Source organism: Ornithorhynchus anatinus, chromosome 3, assembly GCF_004115215.2.
Source record: "Ornithorhynchus anatinus isolate Pmale09 chromosome 3, mOrnAna1.pri.v4, whole genome shotgun sequence".
Lineage (NCBI taxonomy): Eukaryota > Metazoa > Chordata > Mammalia > Monotremata > Ornithorhynchidae > Ornithorhynchus > Ornithorhynchus anatinus.
Genome location: NC_041730.1, coordinates 117024548 through 117048078, shown reverse-complemented (window position 1 = coordinate 117048078; position 23531 = coordinate 117024548). Strand labels below are relative to the sequence as shown.

The 23531-nt window shown below is 41.4% G+C and overlaps 1 protein-coding gene across 19 annotated transcripts in view; it reads right to left on the bottom strand.

The window, feature by feature from the left end:
• KCNMA1 (potassium calcium-activated channel subfamily M alpha 1) overlaps positions 1–23531 on the bottom strand; it is an 879166-nt gene that overhangs the window by 379321 nt on the left and 476314 nt on the right. The window lies entirely within an intron of this gene.

Genomic DNA, 23531 nt, shown 5'->3' with positions numbered 1-23531 from the left:
GAAGTCAAAAATGCCTCCTTAAATTTGTTGGTATATGTTTTTGACATGTAAACAAAAAATTCAAAGTTGTCCATTCTGAATCAAATAAATATTTGTATACATATTACATATAGCACATGCTTTCTTTTCTTTTTTTCAATGTTAATGGAGTGTTTCAGCGAAGCACTGTTGCATACAAATAAGCATGACTCGATTTAAATGGAAAGTCATGTTCTTGGAATCTCCATGGGAGAAACTACGGGGCTTGCCTACCATTTATAGTTCTATGGCTTCCTGTACAATCAATAAATTGTATTTATTGATCTTTTACTGTGTGCAGAACAAGTACCAAGTTCTTGGGAGAGGACAATGAAACAGTAGATACATCTTTGACTAAAGGAGCTTAGAGTCTAACATATAGGGTTAGATATTTACCTTAGTCCTCTCCAATTTTAGGTTACTCTCCACAGGCTCTAGAGCAAATTACAAATGTGATCCATCCAAAAATGTATTCAAGAAATTCAGGAAATTTCATACAATTTATTCTCTTTAACTTCCTTTCTCCTCCTGTCCCAAGCTAAAACAAGTCTGTCATGTGAGAATAATATTTTGTATGTGGGGATGAATACCTCAGTCTATATAAAATGAGCCATGAAGAATTCAACATTAGTCACCTTTGACTTTACTCAGTCTTCACGATGTCAGTTTAATTTGTTTCTGCTTAATGTGAAGTGGATAACTCAATTAATCTGATTACTTTTTTAATTGTCCATGAAGTTCCTGCATTGCTGATGCTAAGGAGTCCCCAGTGCATCATTGTAAAAAAAAATAGATTTAAATGTCTGCATTGACAAGCTGTTCAGTTTAGGTTTCACCTTAAAATTGGGGTCTGGAGAAATATTGATATATTCAATCATTTTATATCTGATAAAGCATTAACAAATAAAATAAATATGTTTCTCTTTTTCTTCTAAAATAATAGCAATAATAATGATAATAATGGTATTTGTTAAGCACTTACTATGTGACAGGCACCGTACTAAGCGCTGGGGTACATACAGGCAAATAGAGTCAGACACAGTCCCTGTCCCATGTGGGGCTCACAATCTCAATCCCCATTTGTAACTGAGGCACAGAGAAGTGAAGTGACTTTGTCTTAATCCTCCTTGACCTCTCAACTGCCTTTGACACTGTGAAACATCCCCTGCTCCTGGATATGTTATCCAACCTTGGCTTCACTGACTCTGTCCTCTCCTGGTTCTCCTTTTATTTCTCTGGCCATTCATTCTTTCTCCATCACAGGCTCCTGCCCCTCCTCCTCCCATCCCCTAACTGTAGGGATCCCTCAAGTTTCAGTTCTTCATCCTCTTCTATTCTCCACCAACACTTACTCCCTTGGGCAACTCATTTGCTCTGATGGCTTCAACTCCCATCTCTATGTGGATGATACCCAAATCTACAATCTCCGCCCCTGTTCTTTCTCCCTCCCTCCAGGCTCGCATCTCCTCCTGCCTTCAGGATATCTCTACTTGGCCGTTCTCTGGCCACCTCAAACTCAACATGTCCAAAACAGAACTACTTATCTTCCTTTCCAAACTCTGTCATCTCCCAAACTTTCCCATCACTGTAGATGGCACAACCATCCTTCCCATATCATAAACCCATAATCTTGGTGTCATCCTTGACTCCACTCTCTCATTCAACCCACATATCCAATCTATCACCAAATTCTGTTGGTTTCACCTCACAACATCGCCAAGAACCATCCTTTCCTCTCTATCCAAGATGCTACCACATTAGTACAATCACTCATCCTATCCCTACTAGATTACTGTATCAGCCTCCTTTCTGACCTCCTAAACTCCTACCTCTCCCCACTTCAGTCCATACTTCACTCCGCTGCCCGGATTATCTTTCTACAGAAATGTTCAGGGCATGTCAGCCCCTTTCTCAAAAATCTCCAGTGGTCTCAACCTCCACAACAAGCCAAAACTCCTCGCTATTGACTTTAAAGCTCTCAAACAACTTTGCTCCTTCTTACCCCACCTCCCTTCTTCCCTTCTACATCCCAGCCCGCACATTCTGCTCCTCTGGTGCTAAACTTCCACTGTGCCTCGATCTTGCCTGTTTCACTGCCGGCCCCTGGCCCAGTCCTACCTCTGGCCTGGAACTCCCTCCCTCCTCAAATCTGTCAGATGATCACTCTCCCCCCATTTAAAGTCCTACTGAAGGCATACCTTCTCCAAGAGACCTTCCCAGATTAAGCCCCGCTTTCCTTAGCTCCCACTCCCTTCGCATCAACTTGACTCATTCCCTTTTCCTCACAGAACTTATGTATACATGTATATATCTATAATTCTATTTATTTATATTGATGCTCATTTACTTGTATTTATTCATTCAATAGTATTTATTGAGCCCTTACTATGCACAGGGCACTGTACTAAGTGCGTGGAATGTACAATTCAGCAACAGATAGAGGCAATCCCTGACCAATAACAGGCTCACAGTCTTGATGGCTGTCCCCCCTCCTGGCCCTCCAAGACTGAGTTGGTGTGCACAGGGATTGTCTCTCTTTATTGCTGTATTGTACCTTCCAAGCATTTAATATAGTGCTCTGCATACAGTAAGCGCTCAATAAATACGTTTGAATGTATGAATGAACTTGCCCAAGGTCACACAGCAGACACGTGGCTGAGCCGGGATTAGAATCCATGATCTTCTGACTCCCAGACCCATGCTCTATCCACTGTGTCCATGTGTTTATGTGATTGGAAAATAATTATAACTGAACATATTTGAAATACATAAATTCCTGAAGATATTTTTCCATTTACCTAAATCTCTGATGCAGCTCAATCATCAAAATTGCACTTTGCTTTTTATGTGTTCATTCTTCTAGCTAGTTTAGTCAGGTAAAACGTCTAATAGTGGTAATAGTTTGTGTTTATGTGGCATCTTTCTCTGAAGAGCTAAAAGAAGTTAGCAGACCTTATGACGTTAATCTTCACACCATCTCTATGTTGTCATGATTGTGACTGAGGGCATCTGGGTGTAAGTGAAACTGGAAAGATTTCTGAATTGGCCTAGAGCCACCTTAATCAGCTGTCAGTTGTGGGCAGTTGTGTCACTGTTTATTGTTGTACCGTATTTTCCCAAGTGCTTAGTACAGGGCTCTGCACACAGTACATGCTTAATGAATAGGATACAGAGGAGCAAGTCCTGAGGAGGCAATGGAGGAAAAAAAGTTGGAGCTAGAGGGACTTATATGAAATCTGGATTTCTGTGAGAAGGGAAAAAGCAGAGAAGCTCTATTATGTAGCCTTATTATGGGAAGGAGTGATTGAGAAACATCAGGTTACACAACCAAAAGAAAGACAGCAGACACTGGAGTGAATGTATTGCCTTTTAACATGAGACTGGATTTCAGAAGAGGTTTGTTTCAAACATTAGTGGCTATAAGCAAGTACTGTTGATAACAATCAACATTAACCACATACTTTATGCGTGCTTTTTCTAGGGTACAGTCCAGTAATATAAATATTAGAAGTGAATCCATTACTTCTAATTCATTAAGTTCTTCATTAGGTTGAGATCGGTGTTAATATGACCGTGCCTGGTGAGGGATCTTCTCATCTGTCTAGTTACCAAGGGGTGATGTGCCCAAATAACAAACTGTACCTATATAAACGTATGGCTTCTCTCTGGAGCTAAAAGAACTTTCTAATCAAGACCTCATCATTCATTCAATCAATCAATGGTATTTATTCAGCACTTATTATCTACAGAGCTTTGTACTAAGCGCTTGGGAGAATGCAACGGAATTAGCAGTCACATTCCTTCCCCATAAAGAGCTTACAGTCTAGAGGAGGAAATAGATATTACTATGAATAAATAAGTAATTTATGATATATAACTAAAAGTTATGTACATAGCCTATGTCATGCCTCAAAAGCCTCATATAAATTAGAGTGGTGCAATGAGTTTGCTAATTCCACTAAATGTACTGGGGATAACCTGGGGCTTCAAAAGATTATCAGTGAGCATTTAATACGCATTCTTCCTTCTACTTAAACTGGGAGCCCCTAATTAACTTGTATCTATCCCAGCACTTGGTACAGTATTTGGTATATAACAAGAACATAAGAAATCTGGGGATTATTATTACTAATAATTTTCAATGGAAATTCTTAAGCACTCACTATGTGCCAGACACTGTATGTAGCACTGAGCTAGATACAAGTAATCAGGTTGCTTACTGTCCCTTGTCCCACGTGGGGCTCACAGTCTTAATTTCCATTTTACAGGAGAGGTAACTGAGGCTCAGAGAATTTAAGTGACTTGTCCAACATCACTAAGCAGTCAAGTGGCAGAGCTGGTAATTGAACCCATGTCCTCGGACTCCCAGGCCGGTGCTCTGTCCACTAGGCGATACTGTTTCTCAGTTATTATTGCTATTATCATCATAGTAATGACCACATTGCAGCCCTCAGAGATACAGGAGTGCAATAGCAAAGCCATATACCACAGGCCATTTCTTCTCTTCGTGGCTTAAGGAGTACAGTACCTGTCACAGCAGAAACACTCCTGCACAATTACTCATCTCCATGGAAGCAGAAAAAGGGTAATTTCTTTCCCAAATTCACAAAGAGGAAAGTATTGACAGAATTTAACTGTGTGAAGTCACACTTGAATGCCCATCGATGCTATAGCAGGAGGAGCGAGGTGAAGACTCACCCATCAAGCCACAGGTGATGTCAGCACTGAGCAAGGATTGAGTTGAATTTTCCATTCTAAGACTCTTAATGGGGAGAAGGAGTTTACCAACAAAAGAGGTTTAATCCGCTCACCCTAAGATATTGTGCTCCAGGAGCTTTTTCTAAAGCTTAATTCTACAGAGTAGATTCACCACCTTATCCACCAGAGAGGGTGATTCCACTGCCATCAAGGACATCCCAGAACGAGGTCTTCCTGTATTTCTTATCCCTAGTGAATAGGCTCACTCAAATGCAGGAACCAACTTGAAAGCTTTCCATTTAGATGGTAAGCTCTTTTAAGGGAGGGATCATGTTTACTTTTCAACCCATCAGTCATATTTATTGAGCACTTATTCATTCAATCTGTGTGCTGAGCATTGTACTAAGTTTTTGGGAGAGTACAAGATAAAAGTTGGTAGATATGTTCCCTGCTCCTTAGCTCACAGTCTAGGGCAGGATATAGGCAATGATATAAATGAAAAACAGACAACTTTAAGTGATATGGGACTGAAGGAAGGGTGAATAAAGGATGCAAATCCAAGTTCAGGAGAAAATCCCTACTTTACTCTCCCAGGTTTTTAGTATCATGGTCTCATTCAATCGTATTTATTGAGGCCTTACTGTGTGTAAAACACGGTACTAAGCACTTGGGAGAGCTCACAGTCTAGAGTTCTATTTTGACTACCTCCCAATTATTTCCATCACAAGAGCTCTGCACAGAGGTGTTCAATAAATACTATGGATTGTTACAAAGTGTATTCTTTCAGAAAAGGACTCCACCCGAAACCAAATTCCTAGGGGTACACAGAAAGGCTCAGGTCAACCTTCGCAAGGCCTGGAGTCACTAGGGAACTTCTTCCTCTACAATGCCGACAGCTATTTCATATTTAGTCGGTTCACAAGATAGCCTATAACAAATATACCATCCCACTCTGCCATCTTGAAGATTAGTGAAGACAAATTGGTGGAGGATGACTCTTTCCCAAAGCAACTTCCACTCCAGGTCAAACTGGACAGAGAACTGGGCCAAGCTGGCATCTTACAACAACCATAAAATTCTATATTTGTTTTGTTTCAGTGCAGTGGTTACACTTTCTTTAGGTACTAGAGATTAAACAAATGTAATCTGCGCTTAATGATGATGAATTCTGCACACGGTAAGTGGTCAGATACAAATGAATGACTGACGTTTACTTGGAGATGTGAATTGCAGTTGTATGAATCTCCGGTGCAGTCTGTTAAAAACCGTTCACTCGCACATCATATGGATGTAGAATGAGGTGGAATGAAGCGAAGCAGGCTCCTTAATGCAATTGGTTTTCACTTTCCCCAAGATACTTCCATTGTTCCAGGACATCCAAGACTAATCACTTCTATATTCTGGACTCTTTGACAAGTGCTAGTCACCAAATCCCACAACCTGAAAGCGTCCTGAGTTCAAAGAAGTGATGAGACTGCATGGTTGCCTCTAACTGCTCTTAATTATTGATGCTACCCTTTATCATCAGTGTTTTATTATTCATGTTCATGTTATCATTAAATGGGAAAAAGCTTTATTATGCTCTTCTCTCATTCCTCCCACTGAGGGAGAAAAGGCATGTATCATGTGGTGAGTTAAAATGGCATAAATGTTTTTCCTGTCTCTCTCTAGTGCGGCCCATATTAAGTCTGAAGATCATTTTGTCTTTAACAGAACTACCAAAACACCCTTTTTGAGCTCTTCCTCCCTTGTGGTCTGAATAGGGAGATCGGGTCTTCAAGAAAATTGTGTGGCCATCACCTCCCTGGCACTCTTACCCTCACACTTGTTAGCATGAAGGACATTTCCAACTTAGCAAAGATTCAGAAGCAGCTCACCCCGACTGACTCCCCTCCAGACAGGAGCCGAGTTCTGAAAAATCCTCCCTGCTCCAGTCTGCACTGAAAGATCTTTGGAAGATTAATGATGTCTGGTGAATACAGCCTCACTGCTACATTTATCACTTTAAGTCAAGTATGAAGACAGACACTGGAGAGGCTGTTCCCTTGCAGATGTCAAGTAGAAAACTCAAACAGGATTGCCAAGCCATGACAATCACCCTGGATCAGCTTCTGATATTGGAGTTTGGACTTGTTCATCTGAACAGAAACTTGGCTACTGACCCCTTTAATTCAGGTTTTCACTTGATAATAGGGTGTATCTCAGATAGAAACTCAGATCTGGAATCATACTTTATTTAGAGGAAAAACATTTTTGCTGATGCGGTATGGATAAAAAAAGTTCTGGTCTACCCAGGCTTGTTTGGTTAGATCATTAGAATCCCACTTGTTAATTTTCAAGGTAAGCCAAGTTTGATAAGGATGAATAAAGCTGGCAGAGAGATGAAGTTTCTATTATAACAACTAATAATGCTTTATTCACTTTTTGGTTGGTTATTTACTTAACACAAGGTACATATATACATTCTATTAATGCTTATTAGAATCCTAGCACCCTCTGACTTCTTTGGTCTGGGTTTAACTAGTTGTAAAAGAAAATTGTCAGGCCTCTGCATTAAAATAATTGAACAATTTAAAACAGCATTTCTTCACTTCTAGTTACATCTTCAAAAACACTCCCTTATGATTAACAACCTTGTTTAGAAAGCTCTTGCAGTTTATAAACAATGGTGTTTATGTTTATGAAGCCCTATGTTCTTTTCAGAGATGACTGGCAATAAATGATATACAGCTCCATGGTTTTACAGATTATGGAAGATTATTCCTCTACAATAAGCAATGTTTGCACAAAATAAAATGAAAATAGAATTAAGCAGAGTTGGAAAATTGGTTTGAGGATAAAAGAATGACAAAGGATTGGACCAGAACTCTAATTAATGAAAGAAATTCAGGCAGTATAGCATTAAACATACAAGGGTTTTAATAAAACCATTTGTTTGCATAATTCTAAAACTAAAGACTGTTTCACATGCCAAACACTGAGAGTCCCCCCAGTTCTTTCACCACCTCGCTGATCTCTCTTTAAATGGGTGCAAACTGATTCCACTCACAAGACCTGCGTGATTTATCCTATATAGGACTTGATGCACCATAACTGCTTGTTTCACCTACAGAGACGCAACCATTTGACATACCGAGAAGCATCATAGCCTAGTGGAAAGAGCCTGGTCTTGGGAGTCAGGGATTCTAATCTTGACTCCATCACCAGCCTGCTATGGGATTTAGAGCACGTTATTTAGCAACTCTATGCCTCAGTTTTCTTATCGGTAAAATGGGGCGTAAATACCTGGCCTCTCTGTCCCTTCGACTGGGAGTCCCATGTGGGACAAGGACTGTCCAATCTGATTGTCTTGTACCTAAACCATTATTTGTTCTTCTCCTAATCCCTACTGTATCTCCCTTATACTTGGATTTGCACCCTTTATTCACCCCTCCCTCAGCCCCACAACACTTATGTACATATAGGTAATTAATTTATTTAATAAGTAACTTCTCCTCTACATTGTAAAGTTCTTGTGGGCAGGGAACGTATCTGTCAACTGTGTTATATTGTACTCTGCAATGTTCTGGGTACAGTAAGTGCTCAATAAATGCGATTGATTGATTTCCCCAGCACTTAGTACAGTGCTTGGCACATAGTAATCACCTAATGAGAACCATAAGTATTATTATTATATAACATCGGTACCGCAGTGTTACTGCAGCAGTAAAAGTGACCTTCTTTAAGAGTTGAATAGCAGCATCCCGGCCCAGCCCCGCATTGACAGAATGCAAGAAATATGTCCTTGGAGGTTCATGAAGTTGTCAAGGACCTAGACGATTTAATGAAAAACACTAAAAAAAGAAATTCCTTCCCATTTTACGCACAAGTAAGGGCATAAGGAGTAGATGCCCTTGACAACATGTAATTTTCCTTTTGCTAAATTTCCCAAAAAAAAGAAAAAAAGGAAAAAAGGAAAGGATATTAAGAAAGCTAATGACTGCTAGATGTCTTGAGAGGTTAGGTGGGCTTCCTGATTGCTCCTGAATCACCAAGGACCCTCCAGTCGCTCCAGAATTAGCAAGGATCCTCCATTTGCTCCAGAATCATCAAAGGTTCTTCAGCTACTCCAGAATCACCAAATAATCAAAATCACCAAGGATAAATCAATACATCTCTCAATCATTCAGTGAGTGGTTACTTGTGGAGAATTCTGTACTAAATGCTTAGGAGAATACAATATAACAGAATTAGTAGACACGTTCCCTGCCCACAAGGACCTTACAGTTTAGAGGAGGTGACAGAAAAGAATATAAATGAATAAACTAAATTATCGATATGCAAATCAGTGCTATGGGGCTGAGGAAGGGGTGATCCAGGGTGCAAGGGTAATGCAGAATGGAGTGGGAGAAGAGGAAATGAGGGCTTAGTTAGGGAAGGCCTCTCGGGAGAGATGTCTTTTTAATAAGGCCTTGAAGGTGGGGATAGGAGAAGGGAAGGTGTTCTAGGCCAGAGGCAGGATGAGGGCAAAAAGTTGGCAGCAAGGTAGATGAGTTCAAGGTAAAGTGAGTAGGTTGGAAAGGATCACAGTTCCAAAACAGAATTCCTTAACTTTCCAACCAAACCCTGTGCTCCTACTGTAAAGCAAAAGGAAAATTACATGTTGTCAAGGGCATTCCCATCACTCTAGACAATACTACTATCCTCCCTAATTTATCGGCCCATAACCTTGACGTGGTCTTCATCTCATCTCTCGCATTCAACTCACATAGTTGAATAGACTCAACAGGCTCATAGACTCATTCTGTCACCAAATCCAGTCATTCTACCTTCACAACACTGCTCTAGACTGTAAACTCAGTGTGAGCAGTGGACATGACTACCGACTCTGTTAAATTGAAGTTTCCCAGTGCTTAGTATAGTGCACTGCAAGCAGTAAATGCTCAATAACATGATTGATTAATTGATTGCTAAAATCCACCCTATCCTCTCCATCTAAACTGATACTACTCTGATCCAAGCACTTAGCCTATTCCAACTTGACTACTGCATCAGCCTCCTCACTGACCACCCTGTCTCAGGGAGCCCATTCTGCACTATTCTGCACGGACTGTTTTTCTAAAAAAAGGTCAGTTTATAATAATGATAATTATGGCATGTGTTAAGCGCTTACTATCTGCCAGGCACTATACTAAGCTCTGGGGTGGATACAAACCAATTGGGTTGGACATAGTCCTTGTCCCACATGGTGCTCACAGTCTTAATTCCCAATTTACAGATGAGGGAACTGAGGCCCAGAGAAGTGAAATGTCTTGCCCAAGGTCACACAGCAGACAAGTGGCAGAGCAAGGATTAGAACCCAGGTCCTTCTGACTCCCAGGCCCATGATCTTTCCACCAGGTCATGCTACTTCTGCAGTAAATAATTAATATCACTGGTTAATTGATTGGTTAGTCCTATTTGCATCCGCCTCCATACTAACATTTTCTAACTAAACCTTAGCATTTGTTCTCTGACAACTTCCATGTCAATCAATAGTATTTTTTGACCACTTTCTGTTTACAGAGCACTTGGAAATGAACAACTGAGTAAGTAGATGTCCTACCTGTCCTTGAGGAGTTCATAATCTAGAATGAGAAACAAACTAAAGTTTACAGATAAGAGGAAGAAGGGAAAGTGGATATTTACATGATTCACTGTATAAGTATCAGGGCATGTAATATGTGTGTGGAAGTGAGAAGCATTGTGATTCAGTGGAAAGAATACAGGATTGGGAATCAGAGGTCCTGGGATCTAATCCCAACTCCACCACTGATCTGCTGTGTGACATTGGGTAAGTCACTTAACTTCTCTTTGTTTCTGTTACCTCATCTGTAAAGTGCAGATTTAGCCCCATGTGGGACAGGGTCCGAGTCCAACCTGATTACCTTGTATCTACCCTAGTGCTTAGTGCAATACCTGGAATATAGTGAGTGCTTAACAAATACCATTAAAATAAAATAAATAAATGAAAATAAGCGCTACGTGAGGTTGTGAGATCACAATCTCTGAAGTGGCTCAGAAATGCTAAAGTAGCAATTGAAGGGGATAAAATCTGAGTAGATTAGAAATGAATCAGGGAAGGCTTCCCTAGAGCTGTTTGACTTCAGGAGAGCTTTGAAGATGGGAAGAGCTGTGGTCTGTAGGATTTGGAGGGGAGGGGGAGTACAGAAAGAGGAAAGGATTTGAGCAGGAGATCTGAAGTGGGAAAGAGAAGCAGTGTGGCCTAATGGATAGAGCACAGGCCTGGGAGTCAGAAGGACCTGCATTCTATTTCCAGCTCTGCCACTTGTCTACTGAGTGTCACCTGAGTAAGACACTTGACTTCTCTGGACCTCAGTTACCTCACTTGTAAAACAGGGATTCAGGCTGTGAGCCCCATATGGGACAGGGACTGTGTTCAACTGGATGTGCTTGTATCCACCCTAGCAACTAATACAGTGCCTGGTACATAGAAAGTGCTTAATGAATACCACAATTATTATTAAAGACAAGAATGAGGAATAATAAGTAGGATACCTTGTATTTGGTACCTTGTAGTAGGATACCTTATAAGTAGGCCACACAGCAGGCAAGAGGTAGAGCAGAGATTAGGCCCATGACCTTCTGATTCCCAGGTCCGTGCTCTATCCACTATGCCAGTAAATGCTGTGGCAGGTATGAGATGAATAGAGTGGATAGAGTACTTTACTCACATGGGGCTCACAGTCTAAGGAGGAGGGAAAACTGGTATTTCATCCCCATGTTCCAGATGATGAAATGAAGCACAGAGAAGCTATGTTAACTGCCCAAGGTCACATAGCAGACAAGTGGTAGAGATGGGATTTGAACCCAAGTGAATCCACTAAAGAAAATCGAGCACCTAAATCTTTGAAACATGAAAAATCTCACTGACTGATAGCCTCATTACCCCCACTTCTCAAAACCTGACCTAGTAGTCGAACAATCAGTGGAATGGAGCGAAGGAGGCAATCTGTCATAACAACTTCTGAGACACTAGGTAAACGAGGAAAGGTTTTATCATTCCCTCCGAATTCAGTCCAGGTTTGTCACTAAAGAATACATGGGGACTTTATTGTGTGGCACTCAGGGCTGAGTTCAGGCAAGGTCAATTTGAGAGAACCAAAATGAATGACTTGTGCTTTAGAAAATCCTCAACTCTTCATGCTGTAGAGCCAAATATCCAAATCAAGGGCACAGTCATCAAAGGGTCAGGGCCCACAGTGGTCTTGATACATTAGCTAAGAGAAGAAGCTCAAGGGAAGGATGTGCTGTTTATGTGATAAATAGGCTATCTAGCCAACTTTAGCCTTACGTTCTTGGGGATTATGGGTGATTTCTCAGTTTTCTATCTCACTTGCTGGAATGGATCTTTATTAAGTGGCATATTCCACATCAATAGATCCATTTTGAATTTTCAGAGAACTATGGTTAAGGAGAGAGCTCCAGAAGATTCCCAGCCCTCCCCCACCAACAACAGTGTTTGTTCAGTCTACATGCTCTAAGGGAAATCTCCCAATTCAGAGCCCTGAGGATTTTTCCAGGGGTCTGAAAAACTGGGTTCTCTGCTCAGTTTTTCCAAATGATCCAGCTTGTGATTGGCAAACAGAGTGCCTGCTCAGTGCTCTCAAAGCTCATTAGACTGTGTCAGGCATGAGAAACATTAAAAGCTAAGGAGGAGATCTGGCTTCCAATCTGGCTCCCGTCCCCTCCACTCCACCGAAACTGCCCTCCCAAAGGTCACCAATGGTCACCAATCAAAGGTTACTAGTGACCTCCTTCTTGCCAAATCTAATGGCTCCTACCCTACCCTAATCCTCTTCGACCTTTCAGCTGCCTTTGACACTGTCGACCATCCCCTTCTCCTCAACACATTATCCAACCTTGGCTTCATGGACTCTGTCCTCTCCTCTAATCTCTCTGGCCATTTATTCTCAGTCTAAGTCACGGGCTCCTCCTCCCACTCCCATCCCCAAACTATAGGGGTTCCTCAAGGGTCAGTTCTTGGCCCTCTTCTGTTCTCCATCTATACTCACTCCTTTGGTGAATTCATTTGCTCCTAAGGCTTCAACTATCATCTCTAAGCAGATGACACCCAAATCTACATCTCCTCCCCTGTTCTCTCTCCCTCCAGGCTCGTATCTCCTCCTGCTTTCAGGACATCTCCACCTGGCTGTCTGCCCGTCACCTAAAACTCAACATGACCAAGACTGAGCTCCTATCTTCCCTCCCAAACCCTGTCCTCTCCCTGACTTTCCCATCACTGTGGACAGCACTACCATCCTTCCCGTCTCTCAAGCCCACAACCTTGGTGTCACCCTTGACTCTGCTCTCTCATTCACCTCACACAGCCAATCCGTCACCAAAACCTGCCAGTCTCACCTTCACTACATCGTCAAAACCTGCCCTTTCCTCTCCATCCAAACTGCTACTTTGCTGGTACAGTCTCTCATCATAGCCCAACTGGATTACTGTATCAGCCTCCTCTCTGATCTCCCATCCTACTGTCTTTCCCTGCTTCAGTCTGTACCCTGCTGACCATATTATCTTTCCACAGAAATACTCTGGGCATGTCATCCCTCTCCTCAAAAATCTCCAGTGGTTGCCTATCAACCTTCACAAGAAGAAAAAACTCCTCACTACTGGCTTCAAAGCTCTCCATCACCTTGCAGCCTCCTACCTCACCTCCCTTCTCTCCTTCTACAGCCCAGCCCACACACTCCGCTCCTTTGCCGGTAACTTCCTCACAGTGCCTCCTTCTCACCTGTCCCGCCGTCAACTCCTGGCCCACATCCTACCTCCGCCTGGAATGCCCTCCCTCCTCACATCTGCCAAACTAGTTCTCTTCCCCTCATCAAAGCCCTACTGAGAGCTCTCCTCCTCCAGAACGCCTTCCCAGACTGAGCCCCCCTTTTCCTCCACTCCTCTTTCCTTCCCCATCACCCCTACTTCCTCCTTCTGCTCTACCCCCTTCCCTGCCCCACAGCACTGGTGTACATTTGTAGATATTTATTAATCTATTTCATTAACAATGTGTATATATCTATAATTCTATTTATCTATTTTGATGCTATTGATACCTCTCTACTTGTTTTCTTTTGTTGTCTGTCTCCTCCTTCTATACTGTGCCGTTGTTGCCTAGGGATTGTCTCTATCTGTTGCTGAATTGTACTTTCTAAGTGCTTAGTACAGTGCTCAGCACAGAGTAAGTGCTCAGTAAATATGATTGAATGAATGAATGAAAGGAGAGAAATCTCCAAACAGGAGGGCAAAAGGCTGTGCTTACAAAACATCATTTTTCCTATTTGTTAGGAGTAAAGCAAAATCCACAAAAAGACATACATTGCTTTTCCAGTAGTAAGAATGGAAATGAACATTAAAGGTTTAAAATATGCCATTCATAGATTTTACAAATAGACACCCTTGGTTTAGAGGAAAAACATGAAAACAGGTCATATAATAATAATAATAATGTTGGTATTTGTTAAGCGCTTACTATGTGCAGAGCACTGTTATAAGTGCTGGGGGAGATACAGGGTAATCAGGTTGTCCCACGTGAGGCTCACAGTTAATCCCCATTTTACAGATGAGATAACTGAGGCACAGAGAAGTTAAGTGACTTGCCCACAGTCACACAGCTGACAAGTGGCAGAGATGGGATTCGAACCCGCGATCTCTGACTCCCAAGCCTGGGCTCTTTCCACTGAGCTGCAATTCCTGCTCCCTCCTACAGGTAAAGATCAATGTGAAAGTTAATCATTGCATTTATTGAGCACTTACTATGTGCAGAACTCTGTACAAAGTATATGGTAGAGTTCAATATAACAGAGTTGGTAAACATGTTCTCTACCCATATAATGTGAAAGTGTACTGGAAAATAAAGTCACTATATGAATTTGAGGTCCTATTACTGGGAAATTCATCCCATGTGTTCAAATGGAAAAGATATCCTATTATACTATAATCTTCTGCTTTTGAAGTCACTGTTTCCACTTCAATACGAATGTGGAAGTGGAACTTTCCTTCTGGCTGAAGCAATTAACAACTCACTAAGATCTAATAATAGGCTTATTAGATCTTTTCTGATTATATTTTCTTATCTTTCAAAATTCCCTGTGGGATATTTTAAGATCGCTTCTCTTCCTTGCTGCCAGACTCTCTGCAATGTAAGGATCCAGGTTAGATCCAGGGACACAGCAAAGAGGATTATGGGGTAGAACACAGGGCAGGAGAGAGAGGCCACTGGGTGGGGAGAAAGTGGAAAATCTCGATCTTAGACCTTAGGGGAGAATCTGCAGAGGAAGTGTCCAGGGGAGGTTGGTGGGATCGAGGACAGGAAAACTCTTGCTTTCTAACCTCTCTTCCAGTTCCAGGATGGAAGGGGGAAGATGAAAGTTAGTAACCTACTAACACATACAGGCTGGTTAATGGGCGTGGGGGATTTGGGTCTTCCAACTTGCCCTATTTCAAAGAGGCAGTGTCCTTGCAGTAGGGATTTCTCTGTTTCACTGGATGGACTTCAGACTGCAGTGTATTTCCTTTAATGGAGAAAGCAAATCTGAAGAGGGGAACTGCCCCACTCAGATATTCATGGAGTAGGGGATAAGGGTGAAAGGAAAGAGGAGAGGCAGATTTGACTACTCATGCCACCAAGCAGGCAGGTTTCTTCTGGCCTATCACTCCTAAAGCTTTCTGCATTAGTTCTGATTCCCCTGGCACCCTGGAAGCAACTAGTTGGTGAGTGGGCAGGGGAGTGTGTTTGGTACATTGTTATATTGTGTTCTCCCATCTGCAGAGTATGGTGTTCTGCACACAGTAAGTGCTCAGTAAATTTGACTGAGATGATGAGAACTATACCAATCTTTAAGAGAACTGCACCTCCACAGTGCAGATAAATAAGACAGCTCTCAAATTAAGGGTTGCGAAATGGGTAGAGGTGTATGAAATAATAATAAGAATAACAATAACAATAACAATAATAATGGAGGGATTTAAGTACTGACTTCATGCCAAGAACTGTTCTAAGTCCTGGGGTAAATACAAGATAATTAGGTTGGACACAGTCCCTGGCCCTCAGTGGACTTCCAGTCTAGGTAGGAGGGAGAACAGGTATTTAATCCCCAAGAGACAACAGAAGCACCTAAAAGTTAAGTGACTTCCCCAAGATCACACAGCAGGCAAATGTCCAAGCCAGGATAGGAGCCTAGGTTCACTGACTCCTAGATCCCTGTTCTTTCCACTAGGGAGGGTGGTTTTACTTCTTACCATGCTTTTTCAAATGGTCAAAATGGAGGCTTTATAGCTCTTATTTGTGGACAACTGTATCAAGGACTTTGGAACCAAACAGGGGCCAGCAAAACATTTTGTAACCCACTTTGGGCTTACTGAGGGTAGACTCATTGATGACCCCCAATCCAAAAAAAACATAGGATTAGATGAAATCTTTAGAGGCCATTTTGTCTCTTTCCCTTTTCTAGACAGGACTGTAGCTAACCCATTCTAGTTTGTAGAACTGTAACATTTTTTTTTAAATTAACACTAGGTATTGAATTATTTATTTTAAGAGTTTCTAGGGTTGCCAAGCCCAAGAACCAGTTCTTTATGGTAGAAACTATCAAGACAGGGCAAAAACATGCCTATTTAGATTTTACTTCTCTTTCTGTCATATACTGCTAAGTGGCTATCTGAATTCCTCCTCTCCTTTGCCTCTTATTACCTTCTCAGTCTCCTGTCTCTGGCATGATCATCTCCTGCTTTCTTTAGCAATCATAGAATAGCTGGCCCCCATGATTCGGCCATGATTCGGCAGGGACAAAGGCATCAAAAATGGCAAGGGCGTCCTTGCTGCAAGCGATTCTATTTTTAAACCACAAATGACTCATCAATGACCGGGGTCTTCCAAAAGCTACAATTTGTCAAGCTGTCAGAAAGGAGAAGAAAAATAAATGAAAGAGAGGTCATGTCCACAGTTCATAAACCTGATAATGAGTTTATGATTTTACTCTGAAAGAAGCAGTAGACGAGAGGACTTCCATGTCCTTTATTTTGGAGATAAAAGGAAGCTTTGTTAGTGGATATACATCTCTCATTTTCTTTCAGCTGATTCCAAATGTATTGCGGTCTTTTCATCAGACAAGTTTCTAAGACCATTTTTTCTTCCCTGGTGCTAGGAAGTTCTAAACTTTTGACTCTGTGCTAATGGTTAGGACTCACCTATTCATTAGCTATTTAAAGTCTCTTTTCTGACTCCCCTTCCTCTCCCTAGCAACTCTCTAATCCTTCACCATCTGATGTTGCATTCTATCAGCAGCTGCTCTACTGTTCTCTGCCTTCCGCAGATGTGAGTTGCTCTTTTGAACACCCTGCCCTTGAACTTTCTCTACCCATAATTTTCCAGCCCCAAACCATACAATAAAAATGTCAGTTAGAAATTGGGAAAATTTGAAAAGGACGTAAAGAAAGAAAAAGGAACAGCAGTTTGAACACAATGATTCCTCTTTCTATTTTTTACTGTTTAGGGAAAGGTTAGATGAATGTCATGAATTTTCCTAAAAGGAATAGAGGAAGACTGTACCACTGATTGTAGTCACTCACTTTGGAATTGGGAGATGACATTTATGTTGATTGCAAGAAAAAAGATCTGCTGTCCTTCTGAACAGGGTAGAAAAACATCCAGCTTTTTGGGGTTTAAAATGCCTCCGAATAAAAATTCTTAAATACCAATGGGTTAATAAAATTAACATTCTGAGGACAGCAGGCAAAATATACACAAATGCAAAATAATAATTAAGTACTCTTGCCCTGTAGATAAAGAAATGGAGCTCATTGTTTAGAAAATATTCTCAATTTGGATGCTGCAATATAAGCAAAAACCATCTGTTTCAATTTAGTGGTGGTAGAGGGGAGGAGCAGGGAGAAGGAAAGGGATTAATGGACTTCCATTTTTGAAGAATTTGTATATCTTCCAGTAGCCTGGAGGTTAGCAATTGTCCTTATCAATATTCCTCTCTATATAATTATTAATTTCTGCCCCCTTAATTGCTCTGGCACTTGTCTGCTGTGTGACCTCTGGCAAGGCACTTCATTTCTCTGTGCCTCTGTTACTTCATCCGTAAAATGGGGATCAAGACAGTCAGCACCATGTGGGACAGGGACTGGATGCAACCTGATTATCATGTATCTACCCCACTGCTTAGTACAGTGCCAGTACATAACAAGTGCTTAACAAATACCATAATAATAATTTTAAAAAACCTTAGTGAGCTGAGAGGAATGAGCTTTCCATAATAATAAAAAAAAACCTTAGAAAGCTGAAAGGCATGAGCTTTCTTGCTCAGCTAATACAACGAAGGTTTCTTCAAAGTCTGAGTTCAACAGTTGAAAGAGGTAGAAATGTGTGATGGAAATGATCAGAGATGCCAAAGCTTGGTTCCTATTTGTAGTATTTACTAGTTTTTTTCCTAAAATGACAATTAAATCCTGATCAGGACCATACGTCAAAAAAAACATATTACCAGTATTGTAAAGTGAAGGAAACCTAGCCATAAAAATGGTTTGCTCAAGTCACTTAACTCCTCTGTGACTCAGTTTCCTTAACTGTAAAATGCAGTTTAAATACTTTTCCCTTCAATTTAGAGTGTGAGCCCCATTTGGGACTGGGACTATGTCCAACCCGAATAACCAGTATCTGCCCCAGTGCTTAGAACAGTGCTTGACACACAGTAGGTTTTTAACAAATACCATAAAACAAACAAAACAAAAATTCAAGTCTGGGCAAGATATCTATAGAGGAGAGTGAATTTTCAAATTCCTGACAATCAGAATGAATAATCTTTTCCATTATTTGTACAATTTTCGTTTCTGGGACTATCTAAAATCCAGCTAAAAACCAGCAAAGAGAGAAGATTTGCCAACTTTTGCATGCTGACTTCTTAGAAGGGGGAAGACCATAAAATAAAACGTTATCAACTTCTGACCTTTATATGCTTTATTTTGCTAACAGCAGGTACCTTTTTTCTGTGACATTAAGCTTCATTGAAGTCACCAGTGTTCATGCCTTGACCTTCACTTTAAATATATGCAGTATTAAATATTCATAATCCACTTAACCCATAATGAGGAACAGCTGAATTTCAGCATAAATCAAAAGACAAAATATCTTCACTCACATGTGAATCACAAGGTCCTAGAATGCTACTGGAATAAATGAAAACACTGAAGGCCTACACATTTTACTATCTCAATATCTCTCTTATACTTGAAATTCTAAAAGAAAGGGTGAATAATAGATTATGCATTTTCATGTGCCTTTGCCTTTTGCCAGCACCTCTGGTTTTCTTTTTCTTATTTTTTAAAAATTATTCTTCCTATATCTACAAAAAGTTCATAAGGAGGAGAGTGACTTTGTCACCCAAATCGATCAATCAATTAATAGTAGTTTTGCCTAGTGGATAGGGCCCGGGCCTGGGAGTCAGAAGGACCTCGGTTCTATTCCTGGCTCTGGCACTTGTCTGCTGTGTGACCTTGGACAAGTCACTTAACTCCTCTGCACCTCAGTTATCTCATCTGTAAAATGGGAATTAAGACTGTGATCCCCACGTAGAACAGGGATTGTGTCCAATCTGATTTGTTTTTATATACCCCAGCAATTAGTAAAGTGCCAAGCACATAGCGAGCACTTAACAAATACCACAATTATTATTAGTAGCATTTATTAAGCACATACTGTGTGTACTAAGTCCTTGGGATACTATAGTATCCCAAGTAAGTGACTTGCTATTGTATAGCATTGTATTGTAATAGCATTGTAATAGCATTGTATAGTATTGTATACTATAGTATCCCAGGTCATAGCATTTGTTATGATCTTTGGCCTCAAAAAGCTTGAAATCTAAAGTGACAGACGTTAAAACAAATTAGAGATGAAAGTAAGTGTAGACTTAAGAACTGTGGTGGGGAGAGGATGGGAGGTAGTTATCCGAGAGCTTAAGTGGCACAGAAATTCTTGGGAGGCTATTAAGTGGGGAGATTAGGAGTTCACCAGTGAAGGTTTCCTGGAGGAGATGAGATTTCAGAAGAGCTTGAAGTGGGGAAAGCAGTGGGCTGATGAATGCCAAAGAGACCAAGCAGCCCGGAAGGACTAAGCGAGACTGTGAGCCTCGCTGAGGGAGAGGGATCATATCTAATTCCCTCCGGTGTATTCTTTCCCAGGGTTCAGTACAGTGCTCTAAACACCATAAACACTCAGTAGACACTATTACTACACCTACTAGGTCAGCAGCAGGGAAGACAAGGAAGATGACACGTTGAGTAGGTTAATTTAAAAGGCACAGAGAGTGTGAGCTGGGTCTGTAACAGACAAAGAGAGCAGAAAGGTTGGAGGACGAGAGTTGATCAAATGCCCTAAAACTAGTCATCAAGCATTTATGCTCGATTCCGAGAAGAATGGGAAACAATGGAAGGTTTTGAGGAGTGGGGAGACATGTGCAGAAAGACATTTTTGAATATGTGAGCAGTGTGGTTTAACAGAAAGAGTACAGGCCTGGTAGTAGGAGGACCTGGGTTCTGATCCCGGTTCCATCACTTACCTGTGGTGTGACCTTAGGCAAGTCACTTACCCTCTCCGTGTCTCAGTTCCCTCATCTGCAAAATGGGGATTCAATATCTGTTCTCCCTCCTGTGAGCCCCATTTGGGACCTGATTGTCTTTTATCTACCACAGCATTTAGTACAGTGATTGACACATAGTAAGCGCTTAACATTCACCACAATTATCATCTCTATTATTATTATTATAACTGACATGATGGAGCAAAGCTATGATTTGGCATGTGCCTGGATCAGCACAGTGGTCATTCTGATGGACAGGAGGGAGCAAGTTCTGGTAACGTTGTGGACAAAATATGGACAGAACTTGGTGACAGACTCAATATGGAGGTTGAACAAGAGGGAGGAGTCAAGAGTAAAAACAAGCTTTCACATTTAAGAGATAGGGAGGTTGGAGGTGTCATCTATGATGGGAAAGTTAGATGAAGGAAAGGATTGGGTGGAAAGATAAGGGGTTCAGTTTGGGACTCAATAGGACATCCATGTAGAGATGTTATAGAGGAAGGAAGAAATGTAAGATTGCAGAGAAATCAGAACTATAGGATGAAGAGGATGAGTTCTCCAAGGCAATGAGTGTAAATTGAAAGGAGAAGGTAACTCAGAACAGAGATTTTTAGGTACACTCACAGTTAGGGGGCTTGGGGCAGAGAAAGAAAACTATGGAAAGAGACTAAAGAAGATCATCCAGAGAAGAGGTAATAATAATAATCAGAATAGATAATAGTAAATAGTAATATTTGCAATAATGGGTAAGTACTATTTGCCTAGCACCATACTAAGCATGGGGGTGGATATAAGAATATCAGGATAGCACAGTCCCTTGTCACATATGGAGCTCACAATCTAAGGAGGAGGGACAACAGGTATTGAAATCCCAATTTACAGATGAGTTATCTAAGGCACTGAGGTGATAAGTGACTTACCCAAGGTCACACAGCAGGCACATGGAGGAGCCAGATTTAAACCATAGGTTGCCTGACTCTGAGGCCCATGCTTTTTTTTTTTCCCTGAGAAAACGGTCAGAAAAACAAATACAAGACAGTATTTCCAGGAGAAGGGAGTGGTCTCCAGAGGCCATAATGAATAAGAGATTGAGAACGATCAGGACGTAGCGGGGTACATTAGATCATTGGGGACTTGGGAGAGGGCAGTCTCCACGGAGCACAGAAACAAACCTCTAAAGGGTCAAAAACAGAGTTGGAGAAGTTGAAGTGGCGTATACAACTCACTTTTCAAGTTTGAATAGGAATGGGAGGAGGGGAGATGGGGTGATAGTGGTTTTCTCTGTTTTAGCGTAGGGAAAACATAGGTATGCTTCAACCAATCAATCAGTCATATTTATCGAGCACTTATCGTGAGCAAAGCACTGTACTAAATGCTTTGGTGAGTACAATACAACAGAATTGTTAGATACATCCCCGATCCACAGCATACTTACAGCCTAATAATAATAATAATGTTGGTATTTGTTAAGCGCTTACTATGTGCCGAGCACTGTTCTAAGCGCTGGGGGAGATACAGGGTAATCAGGTCGTCCCACATGAGGCTCACAGTTAATCCCCATTTTACAGATGAGGTACTGAGGCACAGAGAAGTGAAGTGACTTGCTCACAGTCACACAGCTGACAAGTGGCAGAGCTGGGAGTCGAACCCATGACCTCTGACTCCGAAGCCCAGGCTCTTTTCCACTGAGCCAGCCTAGAGGGGGTTACAGGTAATAATATAAAAATGATATTGATATGTATATAAGTGCCGTGGGGCTGAGGAAGAGGGGAATAAAGGGTTCAAATCCAAGTGGGAGACAAGGAAATGAGGATTTAGTTGGGGAAACCCTCTTGAAGGAGAGGTGAACTTAATAAGGCTTTGAAGGTGGGGAGAATGATTGTCATATATGAAGAGGGAGGGAGTTTCAGGCCAGAGGCAGGACTTGGGTAAGAGGTCGGTGGTGAGATAGACAAGATCGAGGTACAGTGAGTAGGTTGGCATTAGAGGAGTGAGTGTGCAGGCTGGGTGGTTGTAGGACAATAGAGAGGTAAGGGAAGAGTGGGGAAAGTGATTGAGTGCTTAAAGGTCTATGTTACGGAGCTTCTCTTTGATAGGGAGATGGATGGGCAACCACTGGAGGCTCTTGAAGAGTGGGAAAATATGGACTGAATGGCACATAGGAAAATGATTTGGGCAGCAGAATGAAGTATGGACTGGAGTGGGGAGAGGCAGGAGGTCAGCAAGGAGGCTGATGCAGTAAGCAAGGCAGGAAAGGAACAATGCTCGGATTAACATGATAGGAACTGTAAAGTCACTGTGTGATAGGAATATGTTTGTTACATTATTGTGTAGTACTCTCCCAAGAGCTTAGTAGAGTTTCCTGCACACAGTAAGTGCTCAATAAATACAACTGATTGATTGGCCTCAGTGACGCCAGGGCCAATAAGCAAAAAGAGATGGAAAAGTACCTAGCTGGCTCAATACATTGAAAAGGATGCAAACAAGAGACAGAAACAAAGGTAAACACCACATTAAACATTTGATGACTGCTGCTAATTAAAGTGAATTTTTAATTGCTCTTCGCGTCGGCAGGAAGTTGACAATTTCACTCACTCAAAGACACTGCAAAACACGTCTGTTTCAATAATTTTTGCCACTGCAGAAAGGCACAATCATAACTTGGAAATGTAACAGTGGTGAACAAGGGCGTGCTCTTCTACTTTACTTCCCATGTTCTCTAGGAACCAGATCTCTATTACCCGATTGTCAAAAGCCAGGGACTAGACTAGCCTGTCTTTGTTACAGTTCTCGGTGAGTGCCTTGCTGTTCATGGCTGCCCAGATGCCAGAGGCCGAGAGTTCCAGTCCCAGGGCTTTAACCACGAAAGTCTTCCTTCACATTTCTTTCCGGACCCGAGACGAGAGCAGTCAGCTAAGCACAAAGGTCATATAATATTTCCCAATGACCCATTCAGTCTCTCGTTTCTTAAAAATCTCTCTTTCAAATACATTTTTAAAACGTTACTGACTTGCCAGTGACGTCAATCTATTTTCCCCAGCCAAGGATAACAATGAGAATGAAATTCATAAAACTGGCATTAATACCCGGAAAGCTTGCCCACTTGATTAGATACGAAAATTAGAGATTTTTCAAGTTAACATTTTTCATGAGTCAAATCCAAAGTGCAATACTGCTACTATTAAACCT